At 42.1% G+C, this 21,102-nt stretch overlaps 1 protein-coding gene across 1 annotated transcript in view; it reads right to left on the minus strand.

Moving 5' to 3' along the window:
• LOC124622067 (E3 ubiquitin-protein ligase SH3RF2) overlaps positions 1-21,102 on the minus strand; it is a 223,705-nt gene that overhangs the window by 148,438 nt on the left and 54,165 nt on the right. The window lies entirely within an intron of this gene.

Raw genomic sequence — 21,102 nt, forward strand, 5'->3', positions numbered from 1 at the left:
CATGGATCATCAGCTGTGGAGGTCTATCATTAGGAGTGTTCAGTGCACTGTATGTTCACACACACTTGTACTTTGTCCTGCATTAAAATGTGATGTTAATTCTGCCACAGTTCATCACCTTTCCTGTTTTCCAGTCTGCCCAGTCTACAATGTCTGACATCTGTAATGAGGGGTGGCTGCCCAACCCTACGATGTCTGGCCATGGTTTCGCTTTGGTTTTGTCACGTGCTTAAGACACTCACAACAGCACTCCTCCTACACATGACAAGCCATGCAGTTCCCGAAGTGATTGTGCTGAGCCTGCAGGCCTTGGTCAACCTCAGATAGATTGCATGCCTTCCCCATTCTACAGATAGACAGACACTACATGAACTGTGCTTGTGTCTGATTAGCAGTCATTCCTTGCCCAAGTGATGCTGCTACTGCCTGGACGGGTCTACATCAATTGTGGTGGTGGTAATAATGTTCTGGCTGATCAGTGTATATTGATGTTGTTCCTGCCGAGTTAGTTATTAGTTAGTTATTGTTGCATGTTCCATTCACACTGAAAATTAATTTGTACATAACGTTACCCTCTGGATATTTCTAAGCTCTTTTTTATTACAAAAAGGAAAAAAGACCTACAGATAGCAGTAAGTAAATCTTACCCACCATCTTTTACACATTACAGTAATGGATATTCTTTTACAGAATAGAAGGCATTGTCAAGGAGAAACTTTCTCAGTTTATTTTCAAACTTTACTTCATTGTCTGACAGATGTTTTATATCGACAAGTAAGTAATCAAAAATTTTTGTTGCAGCACTGTGCACTCCTTTTTGTGCCAAACACAACTTTAATGTGGAGTAATGAATGTTATTTTCCTTCTGATATTCCAGTTTTGTACATCACTGTTTCTTTTGAATTTTAGTGGATTACTTAAAACAAACTTTATGAGGGTATAAATATAATGCGAAGCAGTAGTCACAATGCCCAACTCTAACAGATGTCTACAAGACCCCATATTATTCTTACAGCACTTTTTGAGCAATGAAGACTTTTTCTTAAAGATGAGTTAGCTCAGAACATTATTCCACATGACATTGAATGAAATCATGCAAAATATATTAACTCACTGGTTTGTCTCTCCCCAAGATTTGCAATGATTTTAAGTGCAAATGCAGCTGAACTAAGTTGTTCTAGGAGTTCCAAAATGTGTTTTTTACAATTTAAATTCTCATCAACATGAACCCCTAAGAATTTTGAATTTTCCACCCTATTTATTATTTCCCCACCATGTGTTACACTTATCACTGGTGTAGTACCCTCAACAGAACTGAATGTGTTGTGTCTCTTTAAAATTGTGGGTGACACCATTTGCAGAAAAGCAGTCAATGATACTTTTAAGAGCTTCGTTTATCACTTCTTCTGTTTCTGCATGTATGCTTGAATTCATTACAATATATGTCATCTGCAAAAAGAACTAATTCTGCTTGTTGTAAATTACACAGAGGATTGTTTACCTTTATGAGAAACAGTAGTGGACCTAAGACTGAACCTTGGGGAACCCCATATATGATTTCTTCCCAGTCAGAATTATGTCCCTAGCCTATATTGCTTGAATTACTAAGTACAACTTTCTGCATTCTTTTGGTTAGATATAACATTATCCACTGGTTGGTTATATGATCAATCCCATTAAACGGGAATTTATCTAGGAGAACACTGTGATTCACATGTCAAATGCCTTAGAGAGGTCGCACAAAATACCAACTGGCACTATTTTGTAATATCTGGTGAGTGAACATATAAGCGGCACTGTCAGTAGAGCAACCCTTCTGAAACCCCAACTCTGATTTGCAAATGGTATTTTTGTTGCTAAGGTAAGATGCTATTCCAGAATACGTCATCACCTTAAACATTTTGGAGAATGATGTCAACAGTGAAACAGGTCAATAGTTATTGACATCTCTCTTATCACCTTTGATTCTGTTATTAGATGGGATTATACTGGGCATGGCCTTCACCTCAACAGGAAAGGGAAGGATATACTGGCTGCATTTACGGACACAAAACTTAAGATAAGGAGGAGTGGGGGAGGCTCTGTCATAAGTAATAAAATACGTAAGTAGTAAAATACTGGTGCTAATGGGTGTCAGAACAGCATTTTTTTCCAGTATAGAGAGAACACAAAGAAAAAAACTTGGAGACACATTAGGACTGATATAAAACTTCAGTCAGAAAGAATCTAAACAACATAATTCTGGCATACTGCTTCAGTAAAAACAGTTGTTGGTTGAAAATTTACAGAAATGTTATTTCCAGCCAATTATATCTTAACCAGTGTGAAATGCCAACTATCTTCATGTTTTGCTTTCAACTACAGTGACTAATGAGTCATCAAACTCAGTGGACATAATCTGACTCAACACTATGTGATCGCTGGTATCAATAGTTACAGACTGTAGATCAGCATCTCACTTCCATAGAGCAGAAATGGAGAAGGTAGGAGTTGGAACATTCATCAAGAACTGTCATAAATTTAAGAACATAGATTTTGCTCAGTGCAGCACATGTAAGCATGAGAGAAAAGCAGAATTTCGTAAAAATTCTTTATAACAGTAAGTGTACACAAAGCACCTGCACATAGTTCAATCTTCAGAAATCACTTTTAAGCTCCACTGGTTTATTTAACATCAAAACACATAGAAACAGTGGTAGATGGTGATTTTAATGTTGAGTTTCTTAAAAACTTTTTCAGTAAAAATTTATTGCAGTCATTAACATCACAGTCAACTTAATTTTTACTGTAAACTTACTAAGGTAGCCAGTTACTCAAAAATACCCATTTGACAATATCTTTATATAAACGTGTAATGAACAAAATTATATTACAAAACCAATAGTCAATAGTATCTCAAACAGTTACATGCAGTTTCTTTTGTTACATGTTAATGTAGATCTGAACTCAAAATCTAATAAATTTGAGTTCAAGGAGATGGTCAATAAGCCAAAAATTTAGTACTTTAGGAAACTTCTCATCTGAAATCGCGCGATATATACAGTGCACATGGCATGAATTAAAAACACAACAGTTTACTAATGAAGTCCTTATGTTATTTGAAAGATGTTTTCCCAAGTGTGTGTGTGTGTGTGTGTGTGTGTGTGTGTGTGTGTGTGTGTGTGGGTGGGTGGGTGGGTGGGTGGTGTGTTTGTGTGTGGGTGGTGTGTGTGTGTGTGTGGTGTGTGTGTGTGTGTGTGTGTGTGTGTGTGTGTGTGGTGTGTGTGTGTGGGTGGGTGGTGTGTGTGTGTGTGTGTGGGTGGTGGGTGGGTGGGGGGGGGGGGGGGGGGGGGGGTGTTTAGGGACACTCAGTGACGCAACCATCTGAAAATTAGCAGAAGTGAATGTGGGTAAAACATAGAAAAAGCGATCTGTCATAAAATTGCACTTCCTCTTTCCTAATCTCACCCATGAACATCTGCATAACCACACTAGCGCACACACATCGAGGATAGAGTTAAAAATGGTCAGATGTTAACTTTGCCTGAATACAAAATACAGCACACCAAAATGTGGCGCACCGTGATCAGCACCCCATCTGTACCACATACAGGAGAGTCCTCTCACTGGTGCGAGGAGGAGGAGGAGGAGGAGGAGGAGAAGAAGAAGATTAGTGATTAATGTCCCATTGACAACGAGGTCACTTGAGATGAAGCACAGGCTCAGATTAGGTACCGATGGAGAAGGACAGCAGCCATGCCCTTTTGAAGGAACTCTAGTACCTTCCGCCGCGGAAGTCGAACACACGCCAGAACAAATGGACATGGTCAGCCCATAGAGGGCTCCACCTCCACGGCGGCTATTCCGCGCAGCGGCTCTCGCGCAGCGAGGGCGCCACTGCTACGCCACATGCAGACAGCGACCAATAGCCGCTCCCTCCGGTTTCGTATATAGGGACCCGCTCTGCCCCAGTCCAGTCAGTCTGGTACTCGCTCTGGATTTCGTTCCTATCTCGGCGGTACTGTGTTCTGGTCGTTGCTCGTTGTTGACATTTGCCTAGCTATGGTTCCGAGTGGATTTACATTTGGTGTTTGGCGTTGTGGTTTCCACAAGCCTCCATTGTTTATCTCTTCCTTGTTGTGTCGCTCATAGTCGGCTGTGGTCGATTGTTGTCAGTTGTCGTTGGTCTGTCGTCCGATTCGTCCTGCGTTTACCCGGTGGTGCGTGCTCCACCACCGGCGGCTTCCCCGCCTGGCGGCTCCGATCTGCAGCCCAAGGCATTCCCGCAGTTGGTTTTGGTTACAACAGGAACCATCTCAGCATTTGTCTTAAGCCATTTAGGGAAATCATGGAAAACCTAAACTAGGATCGTCCTCCCAAATGTGAGTCCAGTGTGCACTAGAACAACAAGCCACGTGTCAGAGGACTATGTCCTATGTGAAGACAACTGAGAAGGACATAAATCCAATCTGTGTCACTGGAAGCAGGTACACTTCAAACCTTCCAGCTGCTCATCTCCCCATCAACACAACTCCGTACGTGAACAACGAGGTGACAGCATGCAGGAGGATGCCACACTGAATGAAATGAGGGTTGCCATCTGCCTTCTTGGCTGTTAGATCTGCTATGAGGAATGGACATCTCTAAAAAGGGTCATCACAGAAGTTGGAAAGGAAAACATATGTACAAAGAAGGTAACTGTGAAGAAATCATGGGTAATAGAAGAAATACTTCAATTGATTAATGACCTATGGGTCCTGGCACCCAGTAGAAAGATACCTCCTTCCCACCAGTCTTTACACATGGAGAGGGTGGTGCAGGGGTAGCGTCTTTGATTCATATTCAAAACGTCTTCGGTCTCAGGTTCGAATCCTGCCACTGCTTAAATTTTGATTAATAATCAGTATTGGCAGCCGAAGAAGTCCATCAAAAGAAGTCACCCCGTTCTGCCAACAGCCTTGTCAAAGAGGACGGAGGAGCGGACAGAGTTTCAGTGCACTCTCTTGTCCTAGGGCTGCAAAACTGCCCCTAAACGTGGAAGAATCAGCAATGATAAACAGCATAAAGATGCAAAAGGCAACGGAAACCACTGCATTAAAGACATGTAACGTGTATCCAAGAATATGTGGGTTGTAATTAAAGAAGTGTCAACATGATCTCTCCACTGGCCGAACATTCCGGAATAGTCCCCCATTCAGATCTCCAGGAGGGGACTGCCAAGGGGGAGGTTACCATGAGAAAACGATTGAATAATCAACGAAAGGATAACGTTCTACAAGTCGGGGCATGGAATGTATGAAGCTTGAATGTGGTAGGGAAACTAGAAAATCTGAAAAGGGAACTGTTGAGGCTCAATCTATACATAGTAGGGGTCAGTGAAGTGAAGTGGAAAGAAGACAAGGATTTCTGGTCAGATGAGTATAGGGTAATGTCAATAGGAGCACAAAATGGTGTAATGGGAGTAGGATTCGCTTTGAATAGGATGGTAGGGCAGAGAGTGTGTTACTGTGAATAGTTCAGTGACAGGGTTGTTCTTATCAGAATCAACAGCAAACCAACAACAATAGTTCAGGTATACATACCAATGTCGCAAGCTGAAGATGAACAGATAGAGAAAGTGTATGAGGATACTGCAAGGGTAATACATTCTGTAAATGGGGATGAAAATCTAATAGTAATGGGGGACTGGAATGCAGTTGTAGGGAAAGAGTAGAAGAAAAGGTTACAGGAGAATTTGGGGTTCGGACAAGGAATGAGAGAGGAGAAAGACTAATTGACTTCTGTAACAAGTTTCAGAAAGTAATAGCGAATACTCTGTTCAAGAATCACAAGAGGAGGAGGAGGTATACTTGGAAAAAACTGGGTGATACGGTAATATTTCAGTTAGATTACATCAGGGACATACAGAAATTCCGAAATCAGATAGTGGATTGTAATGTGCGCCCAGGAGTAGATACAGACTCAGATCACAATACAGTAGTGATGAAAAGTAGGCTGAAGTTTAAGACATTAGTCAGGAAGAATCAATACGCAAATAAGTGGGATACGGAATGACAAGATATGGTTGAAGTTCTCTAAGGCTATAGATACGGCAATAAGGAGTAGCTCAGTAGGCAGTACAGTTGAAGAGGAATGGACATCTCTAAAAAGGGCCATCATCGAAGTTGGGAAGGAAAACATATGTACAAAGAAGGTAACTGTGAAGAAACCATGGGTAATAGAAGAAATACTTCAATTGATTAATGAAAGGAGGAAGTACAAAAATGTTAAGGGAACTCAGGAATACAGAAATACAAGTCGCTGAGGAATGAAATAAATAGGAAGTGCAGGGAAGCTAAGACGAAATGGCTGCAGGGAAAATGTGACGAAATCGAAAAACAAATGATTGTTGGGAGAACCGACTCAGCATACAGGAAAGTTGAAACAACCTTCGGTGACATTAAAAGTAAGGGTGATAACATTAAGAGTGCAATGGGAATTTCACTGTCAAATGAAGAGGAGAGAGCAGATAGGTGGAAAGAATACATTGAAAGCCTCTATGAGGGAGAAGATTTGGCTGATGCGATAGAAGACGAAACAGGAGTTGTTTTAGAAGAGATAGGGGATCCAGTATTAGAATCATAATTTAAAAGAGCTTTGGAGGAATTAAGATCGAATAAGGCAGAAGGGATAGATAACATTCCATCAGAATTTCTAAAATCATTGGGGGAAGTGAGAACAAAATGACTATTCACATTGGTGTGTAGAATGTATAAGTCTGGCGACATACCATCTGACTTTCGAAAAAGCATCATCCACACAATTTCGAAGACGGCAAGAGCTGACAACTGCGAGAATTCACACACAATCATCTTAACAGCTCACGCATCCACGTTGTTTACAAGAATAATATACAGAAGAATGGAAAAGAAAATTGAGGATGCGCTAGATGAAAATCAGTTTGGCTTTAGGAAAGGTAACGGCATGAGAGAGGCAATTTTGATGTTGCAGTTAATAATGGAAGCAAGACTAAAGAAAAATCAAGACATGTTAATACAACTTCTCGACCCGGAAAAAGTGTTCGATAGTGGAAAATGGTGCTAGATGTTCGAAATTCTGAAAAAAGTATGGGTAAGCTATAGGGAGAGATGGGTCATATACAATATGTACAACAGATAAGAGGGAATAATAAGAGTGGACGACCAATAATGAAGTGCTCATATTAAAAAGGGTGTAAATAAAGATGTAGCCTTTCGCCCCTACTGTTCAATCTGTACGTCAAGAAAACAATGATGAAAATAAAAGAAAGGTTCAGGACTGGAATTAAAATTCAAGGTGAAAGGATATCAATGATACGATTCACTGATGACATTGCTATCTTGAGTGAAAGTGAAGAAGAATTACATGATCTGATGAACGGAATGAACAGTCTAATGAGAACAGAGTATGGATTGAGAGTAAATCAAAGAAAGACGAAGGTAATGAGTAGTAGTAGAAATGAGGAGAGCTAGAAACTTAACTTCAGGACTGATGGTCACGAAGCAGATGAAGTTAAGGAATTCTGCTACTTAGACACTAAAACAACCAATGACAATTGGAGCAAAGAGGACATCAAAAGCAGACTAGCAATGGCAAAAAGGATATTCCTGGCCAAGAGAAGACTAATATCAAATATCGGTCTTAATTTGAGGAAGAGATTTCTGAGAACATACATCTGGAGTACAGCACTGTATGGTAGCGAAACATGGACTGTGGAAAAACCAGAACAGAAGACAACTGAAGCATTTGAGATCTGGTGCTACAGACGTAGGTTGAAAATTAGACGGACTGATAAGGCAAGGAATGAGGAGGTTCTGCGCAGAATCGGAGAGGAAAGGAACATGTGGAAAACACTGATAAGGGGAAGGTACAGGATGGAGGTACATCTGTTAAGACATGAGGGAATGACATCCTTGGTACTAGAGGGCAAAAACTGTAGAGGAAGACAGAGATTGGAATACATCCAGCAAATAATAGAGAACATAGGTTGCAAGTGCTACTCTGAGATGAAGAGTTTAGCACAGGAAAGGAATTCGTGGTAGACCGCATCAAACCAGTCAGAAGACTGACGCAAAAAAAAATTTAAAAAAGGTGTCGTAGTTATCCTGGACTACTTTATCTGCTGGATATGAGTGTTGTACAGACTGAAGGGAACTCAGGGAATCTGAAGAGACCAGAAATTTAGTAAGTGCAGCACTTATCATCTCATCTGCTCCAGCACCCTCAAGGCTGTTTTATCATTTGGAACTGAAGACAGTGACATCTTGAGGCAACCAAATCTTGAAGAAAGAATCAGGGAAAACAACAGAGCAGTCAACTTGATCCCCCTGTTTAGACCCGCCTGTGTACACGGCTACATAGTTGTGAAGCTCATTTAAAATGTCAGAAAATACCATATTAAAAACACATGCACGAGTGCAGCCTCTCCTGTACAGCACTAAATCTAAAATCACTCCAGGCCCCTGCCGTAACTACAGTGTCAATGGTTAAAACCCTGGATCTGGGCCTGTACTTGCCCCACAAGTGACTCCAGTTCACACTTCAGGCAGATTCTAAATGGACTTGTTCCTCATGGACAGCTGGAAAAAAGGTGTTTCATAACTGCGTGAGGAGCAACAGTATGGAATGCTGTTGAATTTGGAGCAGTGAGGATATTTAATGCTTGATGCACCATGAGGAGTTGCTGCTGGATGGTGAGTGGCAGCTGCTCAACCTCAAATCAGATACTGCATATGGGGCTGCTCCCATAAGCAACCATAACCAGCCTAATACCCTCATTATGGATAGCATCAATGATCTTGAGGTAGGAAGATCCCCACTGATCTGTAACCATGTACAAACAGTCAAGCCACTGCCTCAAAAAAGCTATATACAGCCGGAAAATGCATGCCTTGTCTGCTTTCCAAGACCTGTGGCTAAGGCACTTTAAGATATTCACTGTCTTCTGGACCCCTGCCTTCAGGTTCTTTAGCTGTGGTTTTCCCCTGGAAGTAACACTGATTAGTTCAAAGCCTACAAAAAACCTATGGTTTACTCAAAAAATACAGCTATTTGTAAGATAAAAAAGAAACCCTATCAGTCAGAAACAGCTCTGATGATGATGATGATGATGATGATGATATGGTGGTGGTGATGCCATACCTCATTACAAGATGTACTCCAAAATCCAGAAAACTGTAATATGGAGATCAAAGCAAATGCATTATGAAAAGAAGACAGTTACATCAGACAACAAAATAATGACAGTATGGGATAATGAAGGAGGAGAGTGGCAGAACCAGAAATGAAGAGGGGCAGATATCAGAGTAAAGGAAACATTGGTAACACATAACATAAAACAGGTGTTGAATCATAGACAGGCACAACAAAAGAACTGTCATGCAAGTAATCTTTCAGACAAAACGGCCTTCATCAAAATTAGGCAACACGCGTGCACACACACACACACACACACACACACACACACACACACACACACACACACGACAACAGTCTCTAGCTGTCAAGGCCAGACTGTGAGTAGCAGCGCCTGATGAGAGGAGAAATCTGGGTGGTGGGGGTAAGGAGGAGGCTGGGGAAGAGAGGGGGAGGGACAGCAGCGCAGGGGCGGAGGACGGAAAATTGCTGCTTGTGGGAGCATACAGGGGTGAGGTGGAGAGAGAATAGGGCAGCTAGGTGCAGCCAGGAGGTTATACGGAAGGTGGTGGTGGTGGTGGGGGGGAGGGGGGGGGGAGGGGGGGGGCAGTGGAAAAGTAGAGAAGTAAAAAGACAGAGTGCATTGGTGGAACAGAGGGTGTGTAATGCAGGAGCTCTCGTTATGCCCTGAAATTGTGAATGTCCTACCCACTATCCTTCCCACCCCTCCCACAGGGGTATTCCGCTGCTCACCGAACCTACAAAATATCCTTGTCCATCCCTACACAACCTCCCACTTAACACCTTGCCTCATGGCTCATATCCCTGTAATATACCTTGATGATGCATGACCTGTCCCACACATACTCCCACCACACTATCTATGCCGTCCCAAAACAAGCATCACCTATCCCATCAGAGAAGGGGCTACCTGTTAAACCAGTCATGTGATCTACAAGTTAAGCTGCAACCACTGTGCTGAATTATACAAGGGTACAACAACTAGCAAGTGGTCACTCCGCATGAATGGCCACCAACAAACTGTGCCCAAGGAACAGCTGGTACACCCAGTTGCCGAGCATGCTGTCCAACACAACATTCTTCATTTTAATGAATGCTTCACAGCATGTACCATCTGGATCCTTCCTACCAACACCAGCTTTTCTGAATTGTGCAAGTGGGAATTCTCTCTGCAGTATATCTTACGTTCTTATAATCCTCCGGGCCTCAACCTTCGTTAGTCATCATCCTACACTATCCCCTTCCCTTTTTTCCACTCCTGCATTACACACCCTCTGTTCTACCAATGCACTCTCAGTCTTTTTACTTCTCTTCTTTTCCACTGCCCCCCCCCCCCACCCTTCCGTATAACCTCCTGACTGCTCCTAGCTGCCCTATCCTCCATCTATTTCACCCCTGAATGTTCCCACAAGCAGCGCTTTACTGTCCCCTCATCCTCTCTGCCCTGGCCTCCTCTTTACCTTCAAAATCATGCACTGCTGCTCCAGTGTGCCCTCGGCCCCCTGTGGTCATGTGTGCACGAGTCGCAATTGTGTTAGTGTGTGTGCGCGTGTGTGTGTGTGTGTGTGTGTGTGTGTGTGTGTGTGTGTGTGTTGTCTAATTTCAGTGAAGGCCTTCCTGGACAAAACCTTGCAAGTCTGATAGTCTTTTTGTTGTGCCTATCTCCAACTCAATGTCCCCACTATATGGTGAGTAGCAATCTATTCTTTTCATAATATTGTCATTATTCCATTCTGCATTTTCCACTGTTTGATAAATTGGTAACAGGTATATGCAGTGTTGCAAAACTTTTTAACAAGCATTTCATAACTGTTATTGAAATGATGGGTTTCAGATTCAGTATATGCTGCGGAGTATCTGAAACCATCCATTACAAATAATTCAGTAATATGAATACAGAATACTTCCTGACAGTCATCGGGTGCATTTACTCTGCCCTATATTTAGCTGCATTTGTAATTTTTCCTTTAGGAATGGTCAGTTTCCTGAACGATTAAATTACTCAGTAGTAAAGCTGATATTTACAATTTCATTTTTGCAATTTGCAGCTGGAGTCAGTACAAACAAATAATGAACATCATACCTTTCATGTGCTTCCTGTGTCAAGAGAAAGCATCAGCTTGCTTCCCCTTTATAAACCAAATTATTTTTAAAGCAGAATATTAAGTGCCGAATTGATAAAATGGGCACAAATTATGCTCATGCAATATTTGTTTTACCTGTGTGTATTAACAGGAATAGAAAAACATACAGAATAATCGGTACTCCAGCAGCAACTGACGGTTGCCGTTTCAAGGCAGTAGCAGTCTGCACAGGATAAGGCAGTGCTGTTGGTGTTAGCGTACTGATTATCTCTTATTTTACGGTCCCTGTTAATATAGGATACAGATTAGCTAGCTGTTTTTCAAAGAGTTCCTTGTGGGGTGGGGGAGTGGCCATGTACGTAAAAAACATTATTCCTATTAATATAATAGAGGGAAACATTCCACATGGGAAAAATTTATCAAAAAACAAAGATGATGTGACTTACCAAACGAAAGCGCTTGCAGGTCGAAAGACACACAAACAAACACAAACATACACACAAAATTCAAGCTTTCGCAACAAACTGTTGTCTCATCAGGAAAGAGGGAAGGAGAGGGAAAGAGGGAAGGAGAGGGAAAGACGAAAGGATGTGGGTTTTAAGGGAGAGGGTAAGGAGTCATTCCAATCCCGGGAGCGGAAAGACTTACCTTAGGGGGAAAAAAGGACGGGTATACACTTACGCACACGCACACGCACACGCACACGCACACGCACACGCACACGCACACGCACACGCACACACACACACACACATCCATCCACACATATACAGACACAAGCAGACATATTTAAAGACAAAGAGTTTCAATATTATTCCATTTGAGTCCATAGACGTATCACGGCACTGCACTGAACAAATATTTGAATGTTGTGCAGGGACAGTTGAATTTAGTAAAACTTAACTTCTAATTGTTTTTGTTTATAGGTCCCCTAACTCTGAATTCAGAGCATTTCTGCTCAAGCTACAGAGGTTTCTTGATTCACTTTATAGGAAGTACAAGAAATTAGTTATATGTGGTGAATTAAATATAAATTTTGTGTATCTTGGTACAAGAAAAAGAGTGTTGGTAGATCTCCTAAATTTATATGATCTGATGCAGACTGTGTTTTTTTTTGAACTAGAGTGCAGGTGGAACACTAGCACAGCCATAGACAATATTTTTATTCATTCTTCATTACTACATGGGCATTCTATTAGTAAAAGGGTGAATGGTTTTTCAGACCATGATGCACAAATATTAACACTAAAAGACTTTTGTATTCAATCAAAAGTCACACATAATTACAAACTATGTAGGAAAGTTAACCCAATGGCAACAGAGAGTTTTTTAAACCTCATCAAGGACCAACAGTGGCAGGATGTTTATAGTGCCAACAAACATAATGCTTTCCGTAACACACTTTTCATGCTCTTTGAGAGTTGCTTTCCATTAGAATGTTCTAAACGGAGTACTAGCAGTAATGGGCAGCACGGGTGGCTGACTAGTGGGATAAGGATATCATGTGGAACAAAGTGGGAATTATATCAAAATGTTAGTAGTAGTCACCAGTTTAATAAGTCACAGGTGCAAAATACTAACGCAAATTCTTTACAGGCATATGGAAAAACTGGTAGAAGCCGACCTCAGGTAAGATCAGTTTGGATTCCGTAGAAACGTTGGAACCCATGAGGCAACACTGACCCTATGACTTATCTTAGAAGAAAGATTAAGGAAAGACAAACCTATGTTTCTAGCATTTGTAGACTTAGAGAAAGCTTTTGACAATGTTCACTGGAATACACTTTCTAATTCTGAAGGTGACAGGGGTGAAATACAGGGAGTGAAAGGCTATTTACAATTTGTACAGAAACCAGATGGCAGTTTTAAGAGTCGAGGGACATGAAAGGGAAGCAGTGGCTGGGAAGGGAGTGAGACAGGGTTGTAGCCTCTCCCCGATGCTATTCAATCTGTATATTGAGCAAGCAGTAAAGGAAACAAAAGAAAAATTCGGAGTAGGTATTAAAATCCATGGAAAAGAAATAAAAGCTTGCACAGGATAGAGTAGCATGGAGAGCTGCATCAAACCAGTCTCAGGACTGAAGACCACAATAACAACAGTAGTAGTCACAATCAAGCTACGGCAGTCCATTACAAACGGTGCTGTAAGGTGCTTAAATTGTTATAAGGACGGCAAAGAGTATGTGGTATGCAAACAGAATAGCTAACTCACAGCATAAAATGAAAACGACATGGTCAGTTGCAAAGGAAACGTCTAGTCAGCAGCACAAGGTCGACAATATGAAGTCAGTTCAGAGTAAAAATATTCCTGTTACTGATAAATCAGATATATGTATAGTATTTAACAATCATTTTCTGAGCATTGCTGATGAATTAAATAAAAATTTTGTTTCTGCAGGGAATCATAACTCTCTTGGCAAATGCCTTTCTGAGACTGATGTCTGAAATACTCCTCTGTGATACAGACAAGGGGGACATTACGTCAATAATTGAATCACTGAAGACTAACGACTCTCATGGACATGATGGAGTGTCTAGAAGAATATTAAGGTACTGTGCTGCACATGTTAGCCCTGTATTTAGCTGTATTTGTAATTTTTCCTTTAGGAATGGTCAGTTTCCTGAACAATTAAAGTACTCAGTAGTAAAGCCGCTTCATAAAAAGGGAGAATGGGATAATGTAGACGATTTTAGACCTACTTCTATGCCATCAGTGTTTGCTAAAGTTATTGAACAGGCTTGTATGTAAGGATACTTGATCATTTTATATCACACGATTTGCTATCAAATGTACAGTTCGGCTTTAGAAGTCATTTAACAACTAAAATGTAATATTCTCTTTTCTCTGTGAGGTACTGGATGGGTTAAACAAAAGGTTTCGAATGCTAGGCATATTTTTTGATTTAACTAAGGCATTTGAATGTGTTGATCACAAAATATTGCTCAAGATGTTGGATCATTACGGAATATGGGGAGCTCATAACTGGTTCACCTTTACTTTAGCAACAGACAGCAAAAGGTCATTATTCACAGTGTTGAGAATGGCTGCGATGTGCCGTCTGAGTGGGGTACAGTCAAGTGGGGGGTGCCCTGGGGATCAGTGTTGGGGCCACGCCTGTTCCTTATTTATACAAATGATATGCCCTCTAGTATTACAGGTAACTCTAAATTATTTCTGTTTGCTGATGACACTAGCTTGATAGTAGAGCATGTCGTGTGCAACATTGCCTCAGTTTCAAATAGTTCAGTTCATGACCTAAGTTCATGGCTTGCAGAAAATAAACTAATGCTAAATCACAGTAAGACTCAGTTTTTACAATTTCTAACACACAATTCAACAAAACCTGACATTTTCATTTCACAGAATGGGCATATGATTAGTGAAACTGAACATTTCAAATTTCAGCGTGTTCAGACAGGTAGTAAACTTTCATGGAAAGCCCTCATTCAGGACCTAGTTCAAAGACTTAACGCTGCCATTTTTACTATTCAAACAGTATCCAAGGTGAGTGATCGTTCAACAAGAAAATTAGTCTACTTTATTTTCATTCATTTATATTGTATTGTATTTTGCGATAGCCCTTCCCATTCCAAAAGTATATTATTTTGACATTGGTCTCATATATATATATATATATATATATATATATATATATATATATAAGCTTTCGCAACAAACTGTTGCCTCATCAGGAAAGAGGGAAGGAGAGGGAAAGACGAAAGGAAGTGGGTTTTAAGGGAGAGGGTAAGGAGTCATTCCAATCCCGGGAGCGGAAAGACTTACCTTAGGGGGAAAAAAGGACGGGTGTACACTCGCGCGCGCGCGCACACATACACACATACACACACACACACACACACACACACACACACACACACACACACACACACACACACACATATCCATCCACACATACACAGACACAAGCAGACATATTTAAAGACAAAGAGTTTGGGCAGAGATGTCAGTCGAGGCGGAAGTGCAGAGGCAAAGATGATGTTGAATGACAGGTGAGGTATGACTGGCGGCAACTTGAAATTAGCGGAGATTGAGGCCTGGTGGGTAACGGGAAGAGAGGATATATTGAAGAGCAAGTTCCCATCTCCGGAGTTCGGATAGGTTGGTGTTGGTGGGAAGTATCCAGATAACCCGGACAGTGTAACACTGTGCCAAGAAGTGCTGGCCGTGCACCAAGGCATGTTTAGCCACAGGATGATCCTCATTACCAACAAACACTGTCTGCCTGTGTCCATTCATGCAAATGGACAGTTTGTTGCTGGTCATTCCCACATAGAATGCATCACAGTGTAGGCAGGTCAGTTGGTAAATCACGTGGGTGCTTTCACACGTGGCCCTGCCTTTGATCGTGTACACCTTCCGGGTTACAGGACTGGAGTAGGTGGTGGTGGGAGGGTGCATGGGACAGGTTTTACACCGGGGGCGGTTACAAGGATAGGAGCCAGAGGGTAGGGAAGGTGGTTTGGGGATTTCATAGGGATGAACTAACAGGTTACGAAGGTTAGGTGGACGGCGGAAAGACACTCTTGGTGGAGTGTGGAGGATTTCATGAAGGATGGATCTCATTTCAGGGCAGGATTTGAGAAAGTCGTATCCCTGCTGGAGAGCCACATTCAGAGTCTGATCCAGTCCCGGAAAGTATCCTGGCACAAGTGGGGCACTTTTGGGGTTCTTCTGTGGGGGATTCTGGGTTTGAGGGGATGAGGAAGTTGCTCCGGTTATTTGCTTCTGTACCAGGTCGGGAGGGTAGTTGCGGGATGCGAAAGCTGTTGTCAGGTTGTTGGTGTAATGGTTCAGGGATTCCGGACTGGAGCAGATTCGTTTGCCACGAAGACCTAGTCTGTAGGGAAGGGACCGTTCGATGTGGAATGGGTGGCAGCTGTCATAATGGAGGTACTGTTGCTTGTTGGTGGGTTTGATGTGGACGGACGTGTGAAGCTGGCCATTGGACAGGTGGAGGTCAACATCAAGGAAAGTGGCATGGGATTTGGAGTAGGACCAGGTGAATCTGATGGAACCAAAGGAGTTGAGGTTGGAGAGGAAATTCTGGAGTTCTTCTTCACTGTGAGTCCAGATCATGAAGATGTCATCAATAAATCTGTACCAAACTTTGGGTTGGCAGGCCTGGGTAACCAAGAAGGCTTCCTCTAAGCGGCCCATGAATAGGTTGGCATACGAGGGGGCCATCCTGGTACCCATGGCTGTTCCCTTTAATTGTTGGTATGTCTGGCCTTCAAAAGTGAAGAAGTTGTGGGTCAGGATGAAGCTGGCTAAGGTGATGAGGAAAGAGGTTTTAGGTAGGGTGGCAGGTGATCGGCGTGAAAGGAAATGCTCCATCGCAGCGAGGCCCTGGACGTGCGGAATATTTGTGTATAAGGAAGTGGCATCAATGGTTACAAGGATGGTTTCCGGGGGTAACACATTGGGTAAGGATTCCAGGTGTTCGAGAAAGTGGTTGGTGTCTTTGATGAAGGATGGGAGACTGCATGTAATGGGTTGAAGGTGTTGATCTACGTAGGCAGAGATACGTTCTGTGGGGGCTTGGTAACCAGCTACAATGGGGCGGCCGGGATGATTGGGTTTGTGGATTTTAGGAAGAAGGTAGAAGGTAGGGGTGCGAGGTGTCTGAGGGGTCAAGAGGTTGATGGAGTCAGGTGAAAAGTTTTGCAGGGGGCCTAAGGTTCTGAGGATTCCTTGAAGCTCCGCCTGGACATCGGGAATGGGGTTACCTTGGCAAACTTAGTACTACTCCAGTCCTGTAACCCGGAAGGTGTACACGATCAAAGGCAGAGCCACATGTGAAAGCACCCACGTGATTTACCAACTGACCTGCCTACACTGTGATGCATTCTATGTGGGAATGACCAGCAACAAACTGTCCATTCACATGAATGGACACAGGCAGACAGTGTTTGTTGATAATGAGGATCACCCTGTGGCTAAACATGCCTTGGTGCACGGCCAGCACATCTTGGCACAGTGTTACACCGTCCGGGTTATCTGGATACTTCCCACCAACACCAACCTATCCGAACTCCGGAGATGGGAACTTGCTCTTCAATATATCCTCTCTTCCCGTTACCCACCAGGCCTCAATCTCCGCTAGTTTCAAGTTGCCGCCAGTCATACCTCACCTGTCATTCAACATCATCTTTGCCTCTGCACTTCCGCCTCGACTGACATCTCTGCCCAAACTCTTTGTCTTTAAATATGTCTGCTTGTGTCTGTATAAGTGTGTGTGTGTGCGCGCGAGTGTATACCCGTCCTTTTTTCCCCCCTAAGGTAAGTCTTTCCGCTCCCGGGATTGGAATGACTCCTTACCCTCTCCCTTAAAACCCACTTCCTTTCGTCTTTCCCTCTCCTTCCCTATTTCCTGATGAGGCAACAGTTTGTTGCAAAAGCTTGAATTTTGTGTGTATGTATGTGTCTGTTTGTGTTTCTATCGACCTGCCAGCGCTTTCGTATGGTAAGTCACATCATCTTTGTTTTTAAATTTATATAAACAAAGATGATGAGACTTACCAAACAAAAGCGCTGGCAAGTCGATAGACACACAAACAAACACACAAAATTCTAGCTTTCACAACCAACGGCTGCTTCATCAGGAAAGAGGGAAGGAGAGGGAAAGACGAAAGGATGTGGGTTTTAAGGGAGAGGGTAAGGAGTCATTCCAACCCCGGTAGCGGAAAGACTTACCTTAAGGGGAAAAAAGGACGGGTACACACACACACACACACACACACACACACACACACACACACACACACACACACACACATACACAGACACAAGCAGACATTTTTGAAAATATATATTACTGCCATTTCTTGGTAACAATATTACCTTATTCCCAAGAATAAGCAGCTTTCACTCAGTTAATACTCAGCAGAAATCAAACCTGCATTTGGACTGGACTTCCTGAACGGTTGTGCAAAAAGGTGTGCAGTATACTACCGCATCCATTCTCAGTAAGCTAGCATTAGAATTCAAAAATATTAGCAGTAATCCACGCGCTTCAAATCCAAACTTAAGTGTTTCCTCATAGGTCACTCCTCCTATTCTGTTGAGGAGTTCCTTCAGTGTTTCACCATTTTCATGAATAAGTGATGATGAAAGTCCCATCCTGTTCAAATTATTTGAATGACATCACAGCATCTGGACAAATGTTGGAACAGCATATCCAAAGCTTAGATTTTTTTTACAAGTTTAAATAACAGAGGATGCAGTGCAATCTGCAGAAATTTTCATTTTTCAATACAGAAATTGGATATTTGGAACATCTCATTGATGCCCATGCAGCTTGTACCTCGACTAAATACTTAGATGCCATCAGGAAATTACCTTCTTATAAAAATGTTCTGGAACTACAGGTAGTTCTTGGAAAAATTACCTAATATACTAAATTCATTCTGAACACAGTGCAAATCACTGCTCCTTTGCATCATCACATGTGTAAGAGTGTTCCTTTCCAATGCTCTGGAGAAAACAAATGTTCATTTCAAATGTTGAAAAACGCATCGTTTATTCGCCCGTATCGTTTCCATTATGACCCCACAGATCGGCAGTGATTGCAGTCAATACAGCATCACATTGAAAAAGTGCGCTTTTTTCTCCAAGGTTGGAAACACCGAACGCTCCACAGCATTTCCCTCTGAAGCACTGAACAAGGCCCAGTCAACTACAGTCAACAGGAAAAAGAAATCTTAGCTATGATATAAGGTGTTATAAAATTTCATCAATATCTGCATGGAAGAAAATTTTTCTTGTGACTGATCATAAGCCACTAACAGTGCTTTTTCATCTGGTGAAAGATGTACGTGACCGTACAGAGAATCAGCTCAATCCCTCTGAATTTGATGGCCAGTGCTAACACTATCAAAAAGCTCACTTCAGACTTGTTTAGAAGGTTTGCCTCAAAAAATTATTTCAGACAATGGTACACAGTTTTCATCATTGGAATTTCAACATTTCTGCTGACAAAATGGGATTCATCATATCCGGATGGCTCCTCCTCTTCATAATCAAAAGGCGAAGCTAAGAAATTCATTTGCAATTCCAAGTTTCAGATGCCCAAACTTCATGCTTCACACTCGAGGGACAATGCTTTGTTATTGTTTCTCAGAACCTTCTGCACTATTCCTGTTCATGATGCTTTGTCTGCAGAAGTGCTACATGGTCGTTGTCACTGCAGTTTGCTACCTACTGCAGTTTGCTACCTTTATTATGTGCTCAGCACTCTGCTTCGGACATAACCTTAGCAATGAAGTTCCACATGAATGACAAAGTTTTTTATTGTGTATTTACCAAACCTTACACTGAGCTCACTATACCACTCCAGGCAAAACAGACACACACTGACGGCACCAAAACCAATTACGTTTCTGGAATTTTTGTGATCCCGCCAAATATTTTCATTTTTCAGACATGTTGCCTGTATCCCAAACTGCTGCCCCTGAACAGCCTTTACTGGTGCCTGATGTTCAGGCATATAGTTCAACAAACAGCTCTTGACCCCTGCCCAGCTATGCTGCAGCCACAACATTTGTCGACTGATGTTCACACAGCTAATGTTGGGACACTTGTTGGTTAGTGCCATCATGCCATATTCAACTCCGTTAGTTGCACCATGGCACAGGCCTTCTCCATATCATTGCTTGCACTCACACTATGCAACAATGGTATGCAGTTTTTGGGGGGCAGTGTGGGGTGAAGGACTGTGGTATCAACAGTCCCTAGGTCATCTGCACATGGCATCCCTAGGTCATCTACGCATGGCATGCTGCCCACATCTCAGCAAAAGTCACAACCCACAGACAGGCTGCCAGCTGGCACCACTCGAAGTCATACTAGCTGCAGGGCTCATTATATTCCTATGGATGCCACCAGGGAATGCCTTTGATTGCACTCACTGCATGCCAATGTACCCAGCTGCACATCATCTTAAGAAGCTGTTCACCGAGTTCTGCCCTCAGATCTCTGAAGACACACAGTGAGATACAACAAACTGTGCATGATGCTATTAAATTTCAAACTATATTCAAAACTAGTATTCGGAGATCAATGAATAATGGAAATGACTGGGAAAGACACACATCTTCAAAGTTATGTATATTTCATTGCCTGCACATTTTGCAAATAAAAGTAATGACATTTTACTCATATACTAAATGTTTGGAGTGTTTATAGTTATCCAGGTCACCATGTTTCACCTACAGACACAACATAAAGGATTTATCAGTATCACACTCAAATTCTTTGCTGATAGTGCTGTTGTTCACAGAAAGGTATCATTGCTGGGTGATTGTAATGTTATGAGATTGAGAGAAAGTATTTCAACTTTGTTTACTGAAGGGCAGCTCTCTTCATATATGCATCGTGCAAAATGTGTAATTTACATGAACAAGAAGGAAAACCAGTTTGTGTCCTTACATGAAATGATAAAGTGAAATGATATGAAATAGAAGGAATATGGGAAATCTGTAGTACACAAGATGAATTGATGACTTTGATTTGGTGAGAAATTGTGAATAGTGCTAGGCATATGATAAGGAAATTGTATACAAAACGCAATTGTGATCTGTTCCAAAATTTGGAGTCCTTAGCAAGCAAGCGTAACAGCGGACATCAAAAGAATTTGTATGCATTGCTACAAAGTAAGATGTTCATGTATCCCACATAAAACTGTATCACAGATTTACAGGGAATTTATACAGAAGTCTTTTGAAGACCTCACAATGTCCTGTGCGAGAGATTAGGACACTTAAGGGTAGAGGGTAAGGGGGAATGTGGAGGATGGGAGGGGTGGGGCAGTGGGAGAGTGGAGGGGAGGGTGATGTGTGGAGGGGA

Source organism: Schistocerca americana, chromosome 7 (assembly GCF_021461395.2).
Source record: "Schistocerca americana isolate TAMUIC-IGC-003095 chromosome 7, iqSchAmer2.1, whole genome shotgun sequence".
Taxonomy (NCBI): Eukaryota; Metazoa; Arthropoda; class Insecta; order Orthoptera; family Acrididae; genus Schistocerca; species Schistocerca americana.